General features: G+C 35.2%; 1 protein-coding gene and 1 long non-coding RNA gene across 9 annotated transcripts in view; one reads left to right on the forward strand and one right to left on the reverse strand.

Moving 5' to 3' along the window:
• Positions 1 to 13,077, reverse strand: part of LOC105154207 (uncharacterized) — a 151,234-nt gene that overhangs the window by 65,699 nt on the left and 72,458 nt on the right. The gene's annotated exons all lie outside the window — the stretch shown is intronic.
• Positions 1 to 13,077, forward strand: part of LOC147909236 (uncharacterized) — a 30,941-nt gene continuing 17,864 nt past the window's right edge. Inside the window, exon 1 of the long non-coding RNA XR_015545774.1 lies at positions 1 to 13,077. This exon is cut by the window's right edge and continues 16,171 nt beyond it. This is a non-coding gene — a long non-coding RNA (uncharacterized LOC147909236).

Genomic DNA, 13,077 nt, shown 5'->3' on the forward strand with positions numbered 1-13,077 from the left:
TATCTCTACCTGGGATTCCGGAAAGATTTTACTTTCCTAATTGTGAGACCTCAAAGATCAGAGGAGTCGCCAAGTGTGGATGTTAACATTTTTAGAAAGTTTCAGATAAGATTATATAATCGTCTTCTGTAATTAAGTAGTCGTCTTCTTTTAATAAAGTTGAAAAAAATCTGTAAGGTTGGAAGGGAAAGAGTTGTTATTGTATCGTCTCTGACGGAGCCAATTTTTAGACGTGGAAAGGATAACTTTGTTGAAGTATCTAAAAATTTAGCTAAATATAGATCTAAAAATAATTTTGTTGGACCATTAAAATGATAATGTAGGATGTTAAGTTAAACTGGTTGCTGGAATGTCGAAACTGTTTGCAACATTGCTCGTCATGTTCGAGATTTTGATGATGCAACCAAATTATATATACAATATATATATCAGATCTGTATCAACCTAAATTTTTAGATAAACCTAAATTTTCAGCAGAACCATGTTTTCCGTGAAAGAGAAGCCTTCCCGCGCGAATGTTTAATTCCTGTTCACGTTGCATCTAAGAAGGAACCTCTCGCATCTTTTGAACCGCGATAAAATGCAACATCGATGCGAAATCGCTATTAAGGATGTTTACGTCTAAACGGATTATCGATCAAGAGACTCGCCGACACGCATGTCTTGCGACAAGCATGTGATAGAGATAATAGATATGTAAATGAAATGTTGCGTGGAAAATGAAAATGATGAATGAATCCCACGGAAGATTGAAAGTGATAAATGACTACGTAGAAGATCGTCGCTCGTATATCTCTTCTGCGGAATGAAATGACGTTTTTGAAAATAAGTGGCCTGTATCCTTTAAACTAGAGCGTTGGAAAATCGAGAATAGTTGAATAATATATACACAAACGAATAATTTGGCTAAAGTATCTAAAAATTTAGGTAAATACGAGTCTGAAAATAATTTCGTTTTTGGGCTATCAAAATACTTAATTATGTAAAAAAAAACTCAAACATGATGAGCAATGTTGTAAACATTTTTGACATTTTAGCAATGATATCAAGCGTCCTATATAATTATTTTAATGGTTTAATAAAATTTTCAGATCTGTATCTTGCTATAATAAATTTTTTAACACTTCAGCAAAACAGTTCTTTACGTGTAAATAAATAAAAAAATTAAATAATAAATATTGGTGTTATTCAATGCTATTTTTATTAATACTAAAATTAACTATTCAACATCAGCCCGATAAACACTAAAATTATATATTTTAGATAAGTTATTACCAATGTTTATTTCGCAAGAGAAATTAAAAAAAAGCCTTTTATTTCTATTAAGATCCATAAAAATGATCTTTGTAATTTTCTAAACATGTACGCAACATTTTATGGAAATAAATGCAATAAATTAACACCAATACGCAACCTACAATTTTTATGGTAATTGTAGAAAATTAAGTGTGTTACAGCATGTGTAAAAATATAACGCCGCAAATAAAGCAAGCTTCGTTACAGTTTCTGATCGATAAACTGACTAGCATAAAAAAACGTAGTCGAAGGTTAATTCCAGAAGATTTTTCGCGCGGCTTACACTTTATTCTTATCTTACACACATTCGATACAATCTACAGGTCTACTAAATTTTATCATTAACTTATATAAGCAGATAGATAATGAAAGTGTCTTACTTACAGCAAAGAAGAACGTAAAAAGCGAAATGTAGGTATCAGGAAAAACCTGAAGAAAAGCGGGTTAGTTAATACAGGACTGCATACGCGCTTCTAATGTCTCGGATACCGTTTTGTTTTTAATAATGTCGTGCTCTGCGCGCACTTTGTCCGACGAGAAACCGCGGAAAATTTAATTTCGTCGTCTCGGTGGAATAAATGAAAGACATGAATAGCAAGTGGCTAGCATCTCCGAACGACTTAGGTATTTCTCGTTGCAGAGTGCAACGTCGGCGGTCGCTGTAATCTTCGGAGAAAGGAGACTGCAAGTAAGAGAGAAAGAAAAGGGAAGAAAAATATACCGGCGACGAACTGCGCAATACGCACGTAACACCCACGCGAACGTGAAATTAATATCGATAACCGAAATGATGACGCGGTGCGACGCGACTCGAGGCGCATAAAGTAAGTCCGGCGTTGCTTTTTTTTTTCCTCTTTCTTCGCCAGCAAGAATTAAAGTCCACGCTCACGCCCGAAATAAAAACACACGCGCATATAAATTTTTCGCGATTGCGCGAGAGGTGACGGTACGTTTATTTTTCTAGTTTAACGGCCTTAACTAACTTTGGTCATCGTCGTAAAACGTGCCGTTTAATATCGGCAAGTCTTGTTTTCTCATCATACACTTTTAACGCGCCCGTGTATGCGATTCTTATCTGATGTCGACGATCTTTACATTAGTTAAATAACACTTCAAACGATCGTATTTAGAACTAATTATAACTAGAAAACAATTAGACGGTAAGACTTTGATAACGGAAAGTTGTATTTGCGAACCAATTTTGTAAATTTATATATATATAATATTAATAATAATTTTATTGTATGCTCTTACAATACTGTGATACATTTATTGATGTAACACTCTGTTATGTATGAATATTGTATACAATGTTCAAGTTTAATTTAGCTGTTACCTGTACACATTATCTTTCGTAAATTGTGCAACTGTATAATTTATCATAATTTTCTATCAATTTATGGATTTTACATGTAATAACGTAATTTAAATAATGTTTCTTAACCGTTTGTTAATATTATTATCTCTGTGGTTTATTAATATAACCACATAATCATCGGATTTATTTACAGTTCAGCGCCAAATGCAGCGTGATAATTAAATTAGATGTTTTCAATTACTGATTTTGAAAATTAAAACGTTGGTAATATTACAAACTGAAAATTAAAAACTAAATATTTTTCTTTCATGACAAACTTTGATTAATAAAAATAACGAAACACCGACACTTCTGGAACACCCTGTATGAGATTCGCGCGCGTGTAACAGTGACACTTGCACTTTCACGGACGAGAACACCTGTTCTCGCAGTAATCAAACACGATGAGATATCGCGTATCAATCGTAAAGATCGACTGAGAATATTTGCCAAGAACTGACATTCGACAATCCGTAAAACATGAAGAGAGCCGCGCCGTTTTTATCCATCGACATTTGCACGCAAGGAACGAGATTTAATCGGCTATTTCATGAAAATTTATCGCTCGCTTCTTTGAAAATTGCTGTGATAAAAAATTTCATAAGATTTTGAAGCGACTCAAATTAAGAAGTAAAACTAAAATATGGAATTAAATACAAAAAATATTAAAAACGAAAACTAATAAGAAAGAAGCTGTACAATATACTGTAAAAGTTATTATAAAACTCACTGTAAAGAGCGAAATATATGTGGAAAATATTTGGAGATTTTTAGGAAAACAAAATTTAGAATAAACTACTTTTCATGAAAAAGTTATTTCGCAGAATTTAATTGTTACTATTCTTTGTAGTGCTTTGCAATTTATTACAGAATTTTGACCTACTATCTAAATATTTTTTTTACTTATTTATCTAATTTTAGAGTCATATTTGAAAATGCGACAATGCTTCTTTACACTCGCAAGCTTGTCACTTTGAAACAATTTCGCATTCATTATAAAATAATTTCTAATTATATTTTTTTTTACTATAAAATAATTTTTTAATTATTTTTTTCATAGTCGAACACATCGATTTTGTATTATTATAATATGACGATCAAGTGTAATGTTAAAATTCATACGACACGAGCTTGAATTTTGTGTGAATAACAAAAAATATACGAATTCGTGATTTTTGGGCGATTAAAGGGCGACTCCAGAAAACGAAGTGCACCGTTATTCGCGTGTCGAGTCACTCTGCATAGTCGCCAAGTTTCATACTCGGATTGACGTGCCTCTCGGGGTCGGAACGGCGCACGGCCCGGAGTCAGACGTTAATCTACACCGCGAATCGGAGTCAGTGGCGATCCGTAGAAGGCGATCGCGCATTTAAATTGGTCGAGGTCTCTCGGTTACGCTCGAGTAGTAACACACTTCCCCGGCTCGGGTATGCAGCTGTAAACTGTTCTGCAGACGCGAGCGCAGCCACGGCCATCGACCAGAGTTCCCTCCGCTCGCGTATACACGGTGTCCCGGAAATCATCGACCTTTCATTCCAACCGCGGATCATTTAATCGGATTTCCGGCCAGATTTTTGTCTCGCCGGAAAATCTCGCCCAAAAGTCTTCCAACGCGAGTCTTTCTTACGCAACAAATAAAATAGAGCAACACTTGTATCGATATTTATAAAATTTCCGTCTATTTTCAAAATATCTCAATTCACTTTTTTTTTACAATATAATACTTTTCAGAATCATTCATACGTTCATCTGTAAAAAAATCCTTTCGATTAATATTGTAATAATATTAGAAAAATATTCACACGTAGGCAATAATTCCACCATGAAACTTTTCTTGAAAAGTTATCTCGTCAGAGAATCGTATTTTCTGAGAAGACACCCGGTAGATCCGAGGTATTTTGTATATACCTTTCGCCGCTCCAGTCTTCCTACCGAGTTCAGGTTCACACCCGCGTAGCCTCCTTTATCACCGAGACGAGAGGGAAGGGAACCCTAAAACGTCGTATGTCTCCTTTTCTTTTAGCCTTCGCGTCGCGAAGTTGATTCATACTATCGGCGAAATAGAAAGTCCGCATCGTGTACGCGATACAAGGCGAACGGAACTCGCGGAGCGACGCAAATATCAACGCTATTCTTAGCTTTATTTATTGCAATTGCATGATATCAGTCTTGCACAATGTTTATGTAAGGAATAAAGATAGCGAGCGAACGGAGCGCCCCGCATTTTTATAGGGAATTTTAAAAGCTTCGCCTCCCTTTTTTGTCCATTCGAATTGCATAACGTTGCACGGCTTGCATAACATTTGAATTATATGAGATGCTATTCCGATCGTTTGTATGCGATTTAATCCTCTATTGCTCAATGTAATTTCCAAGTCATGTATCGGCTTTATTATCGTCTTTTTCTTCTTTACGTATCGTATTCTGCCCGCCGTAGACGTATCATTCCTTTAAATACCGTCCCTTTTTCTATTAGTTACTTAAAACGAAAAAACCCACTAGACTGATCGTATTTACGATACAAGAGTTCTTCGATATCCACAGATGAGCGTCTCTACCGAGCGACGTATAAATGTAAAACACTTTATCCCCCGGAAGAAAGTTTCTTACATTGACACACATACCGCGGTCAACGGTACATCCCGATTTTCTCGCTCGCCAATCGAGCAGACATTCCCGACGAGAGCGTTGCGCCGGATCTCCCACTGACCGAGGAACGATGATAATTTTGAAAGTGAATTCAGTTACCAGGTGAAAGCAGCCGCTGCCGATGTCCCCGTCGCGAGCGGCGAACGTGACACGGTGACCAAATTCGACTCTAAGCTTGAAAGCTTCAGATCTCGAGACCGTGAAATGCGCATTACTAAATCATTAGAAATTGATTTTTAGGGACAGATTTATCCTTAGATAGTATTTACATTAGTAAATATTACCTAAGAATAAATATGACGTTATTAGTGAACATGTCTAGCGTAGCTATTAATTACTGATGTCTATGTAAATATGTAAATATGTAAATAATAGCGGACGTGTCTAGTATAGATACTTTAAAGAATTAAATTAATGGCAAAATAAAAGATCTAAAGCTAATCGTGAAAATATTTATTGTCGCTATAAATTTATGTGGACGTGTTAAATAAAAGATATTTCGTTTCTAAATATTGTACGTGTAAGTTACAATTTATTTGGAATTTATTCGAAATATTGTATTCTTTGTAGATTGTCTTTTTTTTTTTTTTTAGTTATAATTGCAAATTCTTTATTTTTAACATTTGAAAAGTGGAACGTTCTGAAGCTCGAGCGAGCAACGGAGAAATATTGGCCCGTATACTTGCCATACGTTCAGCATTAAATGTGACAAACGCGATCTGATCCAAGTTTTGTTTGCTTAACACGAAGATCGCGGTCAATGTCAGCGTGAGAATCGGAATAAGCACATTCAACGTTAAATGTATGGCGAGAATATAACCCAATAAATTATGCTACCCACTTGTTCTTGATGCAAAATATGCTTCACTATTCTAACAATAGCTATCAAATATCTATTGAATTTTTAACTTCTTTTCGTTCTACCAAAGTGGAACACAGTGCTTACATTAAAATAAAGAAAATAAAGGAAAGTATTTCAAGGTGATCCTAAAGTTTTTTTTTCTTAGAGACATTTTTCTACGTTATATAACGGAATAAAAATAATTTTCATAAAAATATTATTTCAGCTTTTAAATACATTTATTTCTTCATTAAAGAGGAAGGAGTATTTTAGGTTGTAACATCAGTGTATCGTTTTTGTAACTTAAAAATCTGGTCACCTTAAACGGCTGTCTCTTCTCCATACTGTCGACCCTCCTTGCCCTTTTTTTTATTAGGGATTCAAATGGCGTACCTTTTGCATTGAAGAAACTCTCCTACCGACGAAACCCGCTGACGCGGCAATATTACACAATAGATTTAATCCTCGACAAAATAATTCTAGAATACGAAACTACGCGCTGACTAGAGTGGTTTTTTTTTCTCTCCTCAGCGCGGTCGGATTGTATCGATTTTGCATTAACAAAGCGTGAACTTTTTTTTAAAGAAAACGTGCGTCTTAAATGCTCGAAAGTACATCTTACATTAAATTATTACATTTAATTCAATTTACTTAATTTCAAGGCCTTTAAATTAAGATGTAAATGTGACGTACACGTTAATTACGCCGTGTAAGTTAATGTTTCTGGTACTTTTCTGATTATTATTCTTGACATTTCCTGTGCAAATTTCGCTTATTATATATTTTATTAACGATTCCGCAGGAAATATCAATATTTTAGAGATCATTAAAGTCCGACGGCGCGATGATATAAAATATTCTCACTCTCTAAAACATATAGGGTGTTCAGAAATTGCAATCACATACAATTATGTGATTACATTTGTACTGTTTAAATTTAAAATATATATATATATACTTTCATAAAAAAAAAAAACGATTTTATTAAAATACCTACAAATTTAATCAGATACAGGTCCAAAAATAATTTTGTAGAACGCTTGAACGTTGATGGCAATGCTATAAAAAGTTTTAACATTGCAGCAACTAATTTAAGCGACCTACATAGTTATTTCGATGACCGAAACAAAATTACTTTCAAATTTGTATCTAGCTAAATTTTTAGATGCTTCAGCGAAACCATTTTTTCCATGTTGGAAAAATTCATAAATTTTTTTTATATCCCAACGTGCATAATACACGGTTTTCTACTAAAAATGGATTTCGATGTTCGATATCTACCGGTTCGTAGGTAAGATGACGATGATAGATCACGTCGTAGGGAAGGACGTGTTTCCTCGGGTGAAATTGAAAGCGGAGCACAGTGAGACACGTGTTCATACGTCGCGATCAATCAAACGGGGATTTCCATGACGATACTGCACTTCGATTATTTTCGTATCCCTTACGAAATTGACTTCGAGACACGCCCTTGCGACTTGCGGAAGAAATTCCATAAGAAACCATCGCTTTATTGGAGCTAGATTTGATCTTGCGCATGGCGCGGAAAGTAATAACGGATGTATTTGTCAGACACGCGATTCCTAACCGCTCATTTGTAATGTATCAATCTCATAAAATCATTCTGAAAACTGTAATATCTTACATAACGCATAATTATCAATTATATAATTATTATTTAATTACATAATTAACCTATTCTTCTCTTCTACATCTTTTAATCATTCGCTAATTATTTCACACATAATATTCATAATTTTTCTTTTCCAGAAATCAATGCAATACTGAAGTAATGTATGCTTGATTCATCGAAGTAATTAACAATACAGATTTTTTATTTTTATTTTTATTTTTTTGCGTCATCTCTGTTATTATCAATATTTTTTTCAAGCTCTGGAAAGTTTAAAAAATATAAATGAATACATTTATCTAAAATTGATTTAACTATTATAAAACTACTGCAGCATTCAAATTGGAATCTGAAATAATTCACTCTTCCATCCTCAAACTTTAAACTTTCGAAATAAATTTTTTGATGGCACTTTATTCCAAGAGAATCATTTGTTCTGATCGCTGATACATTGACAAATTTAATCAGACGCCATCAACTTGGTGAATCAAATGTGAAAAGGATTAGATCAACAGGTTTCCGGTGACAAATGCGCTTTGAGCTGCACTTTAGACAAATTTCTCAAATGCACCTAGAACTTTGACGCGCCGTAGAGTACTCTCTGTAAAATGTTTTTAAAAATGTAATTTATTCTCTTTGGCAATCGTGATATTAACTTCGTCTATTTCCCACGACTCTCTTTCTTTCTCGACACACCGGACAAGTTCCGATCCATCGAACCGTAATAATTCCATCAAGGAATAAAATCTCGCGTCCAAATTACGAGAGGGGAGAAAAAAAGGCTTAGCCACTCGTTTCCCCATTGACATCGTATTACAAAATGGTAATGTGACAAGTGGTAAATATTCTTAAATTCATCTCTTCTTTCCTATCTCGTTGATAAACACTCGTTGACGGGTGAGGGCGACAACGAAGATGAAATGAGGAGAAAGACCAAGGTGGAATCCGCGGAATGATATTTAATACCTGTAGCCTGAGCATGGCGGATAAGATGGGATATGCTAATGGTAAACACAACGAAGGCGAGCGCAAAAGGGTGGACAGGAAGAGTGACGAGGGTGGCAAATCGCGCGCGCATCGAGTTGCCATGTCGACGGGTACGACGCGATTCCGCCGATGACGTAATCCCGCGTCTTTGCGTCACGGGGGGATGGAGAGTATATAGCTGGAGCGCGGTGGCGCGGAGGCGAGAGAGTGGTTGGTTTTAGGCCCGCGCGCTTCTAGCACCAGCGGCCGGTTACGTAATCTACAACGCCGAGATACTGGCGGATCGATCGTTTTCGCTGGCGAAAAAAGGGCCTGCGCGCCCCGATTGGACGCGAAGGTGCCCAAGGATCCTGGCCGGACGAGTTCCAGGGCAGCCTGAACCGTCCCGACGAATTTGCTGCGTTCCGGTTTCGAAACATTTCGAGACGAATATCTTATCTATTCTCTATTTATTAGCGGAGACGTTTACTTGTTATTTCGCTCTTATTTTATTTTTCGATGACATCTATTCGAAGGTATCTATTGAGATTTTATTAATTTAGTACTGTATAAATCTTCCAACGTGTTTAATTTAACGAGTGTTTAATTTAAGGATTTATTTTATATGCTCGAAAAATAAAAGGCTGTATTTGAATAAATATTTTGAAAATAAATATGAAAATTAAAAGAACGTGAATCTTTGCGATTGTATAGATACCTTCTTTATTTAATAAAATGTAAAATTGACATTGAATATGCACAAAGTAACACAAGTGTGTAAAAAATTAAAATTAGTATAGTAACACAATTTGTAAGCAAACTGTAAGAATATATATTTTTTCGGTAAAATTAACATTTATTATATTAAATATAAAATAATACATATCTTTTTCATTTAAATTAGAATTTACGTTTTAAAATATTATTTTCGTTACTTGTTTATTAACTAATAAATTATACTATTTTGATATTCAGAAATGCGAAATATCAATTTAATACAAAATATTCGAATAAAATGATCACGTTATGTTAAATTAACATTCAGATATATTTAAGATTCGATATAAAATTTTAACAAAGATCAATCTTAATGCAAATGTAAAATAATTTTTACTATCCAATTATTCAATTATTTCAAACAAGCTTCTAAATCAGCTTCTAAACGCTTTCAATTTTTGCGATATGTCGATATATCTACATAAATCGACATTTGCTCTCGTTGATAGAAAAAAGGATTAGTTTCTCAACATTATAATGACGACATTCGCGAACAGCCTTGGATAACTAATTTCGCTTAATCAGTTGGTGCGTAATTTTTCCCTCGGGCTTTTTTGCGAAATACGCTGTCCAATTATAAACGAAAGATCGAAGTAGAACTTATGACGAAAAAAAAAAGTTAGGGAATCACTATCTAATCGAAATGTGAAAGTGTTGCGTAGGATGTTGCAATTAAGAATAAAGTTTCTCTCTCTGAGTTGATCGACCGGCGTGTATCGCGTGTTGTTCCTCAACGAGGGTGAGTGCCAACCCCCGATCTATTTTTTACAAAAACTTCCCCTAATCTCTGCACCCGTCACGCGACAGAAGACAGCAATATCCAGAAATTGGTCGAGCATCTTACATAAATCGGTTATTTAAAAAACATCGTATCAAAAGCCATAAATCAAACAGATAAAATTGCGCGCAGATTCCAAGACTTTTTTTTTTAATCTTATCAAAAAATGGATTTGCAGTATTTATTGCAATTTTCATCAGTCGGTATTTTGCGGCAATATTTCGATATAAAAAAAAAAGCTCTTTAAAAAGGAATTTTAATATACGTGACAAATACATCCAGTAGGGAATTACATCAAGTACACTTTAAACACACGTGTACTACTGAAATAATAATGAATCACAATTATACGTTCTATTTTGCAGCGAAATGTGCGATTGTGAGATTAAACGTCCCTTAATAATTTAAAATTCCATATTCCTTCCATATTCCTTCCACGCTTTCGTATGCGCATATTAATGGAAATTATAGATTTGATGAGCGATAAAAAAAAGATATATATATATATATATATATCGATAGATTGCGATACAGGCTGCTCTCGTCAGAAAATCACAGAAAGACCGGTAACGTCGCGATTCCACGCACGAAGCAATTTCCCCCGGATCGCGATGATGCACTCGCGCGTGACGAGGATGATTGTCGCGCGGCGGTTTGAGCGATATTTAATTACACACGAGTGAGGCGCGCACGAGCGAACGAGCGAATGAACGAACGAGTGGACACAGTGCGACGACCGTGGCAATTACTAAAGTATCCTACAACGACACGGCTCTGCGAAAAACGTAGGCTAGCCGATTGTCGTCGATGCGCTCGTAGGCGTGCCTCGAATTGGCGACGATGATGACGACGAAGATGATGACGAAGATGATGGGAAAAAAATTACGTTTCTTTCTTCTGACGTGAGGTTGAAAAAACGCGACGATTTCGTCGCACCTTAAGCACACGTAAACGCTCCGATCATCAAATACGACTAACGACATGCAAATTCAGATTACACTTTGCATATCGTACACGGTAGTTTGTATTTCGCAATTTATGTCCTGCATCTTGTAACCTCTGTATTTTGCGTCGTTCGTCTAGTATTCGTCTTACGTTTTCGTGTTCTGCATTTTGTAACAATTGGTTATATTAGCAGTGCTATTGTAGTCAATAATCGGATCAAAAATGTGAAATAGCGACTGCTTTGCGGGAAAGTGACAAAAAATAACCTTTCAGGTATTACAGTAACTAAAAATGACTTTTTTGAATCAACTTTTTAGAGTAATGCAAAAATAATTTTATTGAATCACTAAAAGAATTATGTACACTCGAAGAAAAGATACTGAAGTAAATTAGATGGTAAAATATGGGATAGCATTTTTAATTCATAGCTGCTGCAATTAATTAAAAATGTTATGCCAATCTTTCCTTTCAGTGTAGGAAACTGAATTATGATAAGAAATGATGCAAAAAGTTTTGACATTGTAGCAAACAAAATTATTTCATCTATATCTCTGTCTAAATTTTAAATACTTCAAAACTGTTCTTTTCGTGTGAGACAAAAATCAAGTGTCGCGTTTCTACAGATGATCCGTGACCACAATTCATCGCATCATCTTCATCAGCTCCTCCTCGTCACCGCAGTATAATAATTATGGTTTTGCCTTAACGAGCCGTCTGTACAAACGAGCTCGTGCATATCAATATTTGTGTAGGTGGAGGCACTTACTGCCCGGGGATGGCATTGTTCGCGATGCCGTAGAACCAGCCGTATCGCGTTTGTTCAACACGGAGAGGATACCCGTCAATTCTCGTGGACTTCTGCATTGGCAGAGACGGTAAAAGTGACTCGCCGCCGGCTGCAAGCGTTATCGAATCACTTTCGCGAAGTGAGTTACTCCTCTCTACGGACTTCGTATTTTCACTGCCGCGTTTAGCCGCTAAACGCGGCAAGCCTTAATTGAAACGTCGACCAAAGTAACGTGCTACGAAACACCGAACGGCACGTTTTCCATAGAATTTCAATTTTACAAATCTGCCGATGATATGAACAGTCGGTGTATATTTGTCGGAACGATTACAAGCATTTGTATTACATTGATATATTCATTAGGAACTATTTATTTGAAAATATGGAAGATTATTTCTTTAATGACATTAAAATCGTGTTACAATAGAGACGGAGAATAAAGCATAATAAGATTCTAATTATTTTCTTGCTTTATATATAAAATATATTAGGTGTTGGAATTAATTCGTAGCGTTTTACAAGTGATGGGAAGTACTTTCATTAATGTATTTTTTAATGCTCATGTGAAATAAATAACACTTTCATTAAAAACGCTACGAATTAATTCCAACACCTAATAATATAATTTCTTCCATTCCTTCATTCCATATAATTTCAAACAAATATAGATTATAATTTTATTTTCAATGCCATACAATAAAGGAACTAAAAAAGACGTCTAAAGAGTGAACTTCAAATTAATCTTCTTGTTATTTCAAAACTGTTACTTTCCTCCTCTATTAATAAATTATTATTATTAAATAATTTTCAAGCTTGTTAAACTTTGTTAAAGGAAAAATGAGCAGGGAAAGAATTTTTATCTCTGCTCGCCTTACGCATTTATTCGTGCACTCTTTAGTTGAACAGTAGCGCAAATGAAACCGGATGACACAAAATAAAGACGAGAATTGTTACGCACGCACCTTCCGTTATATTACAATACGTATACCCTGTTACATTATGCGTTGCCATATCGACGCTGCGATAAAAAATGTTAAAAGCACTTTCTCTT

The sequence above is a fragment of the Acromyrmex echinatior genome, chromosome 7, assembly GCF_024713525.1.
Source record: "Acromyrmex echinatior isolate Ae372 chromosome 7, ASM2471352v2, whole genome shotgun sequence".
NCBI lineage: Eukaryota > Metazoa > Arthropoda > Insecta > Hymenoptera > Formicidae > Acromyrmex > Acromyrmex echinatior.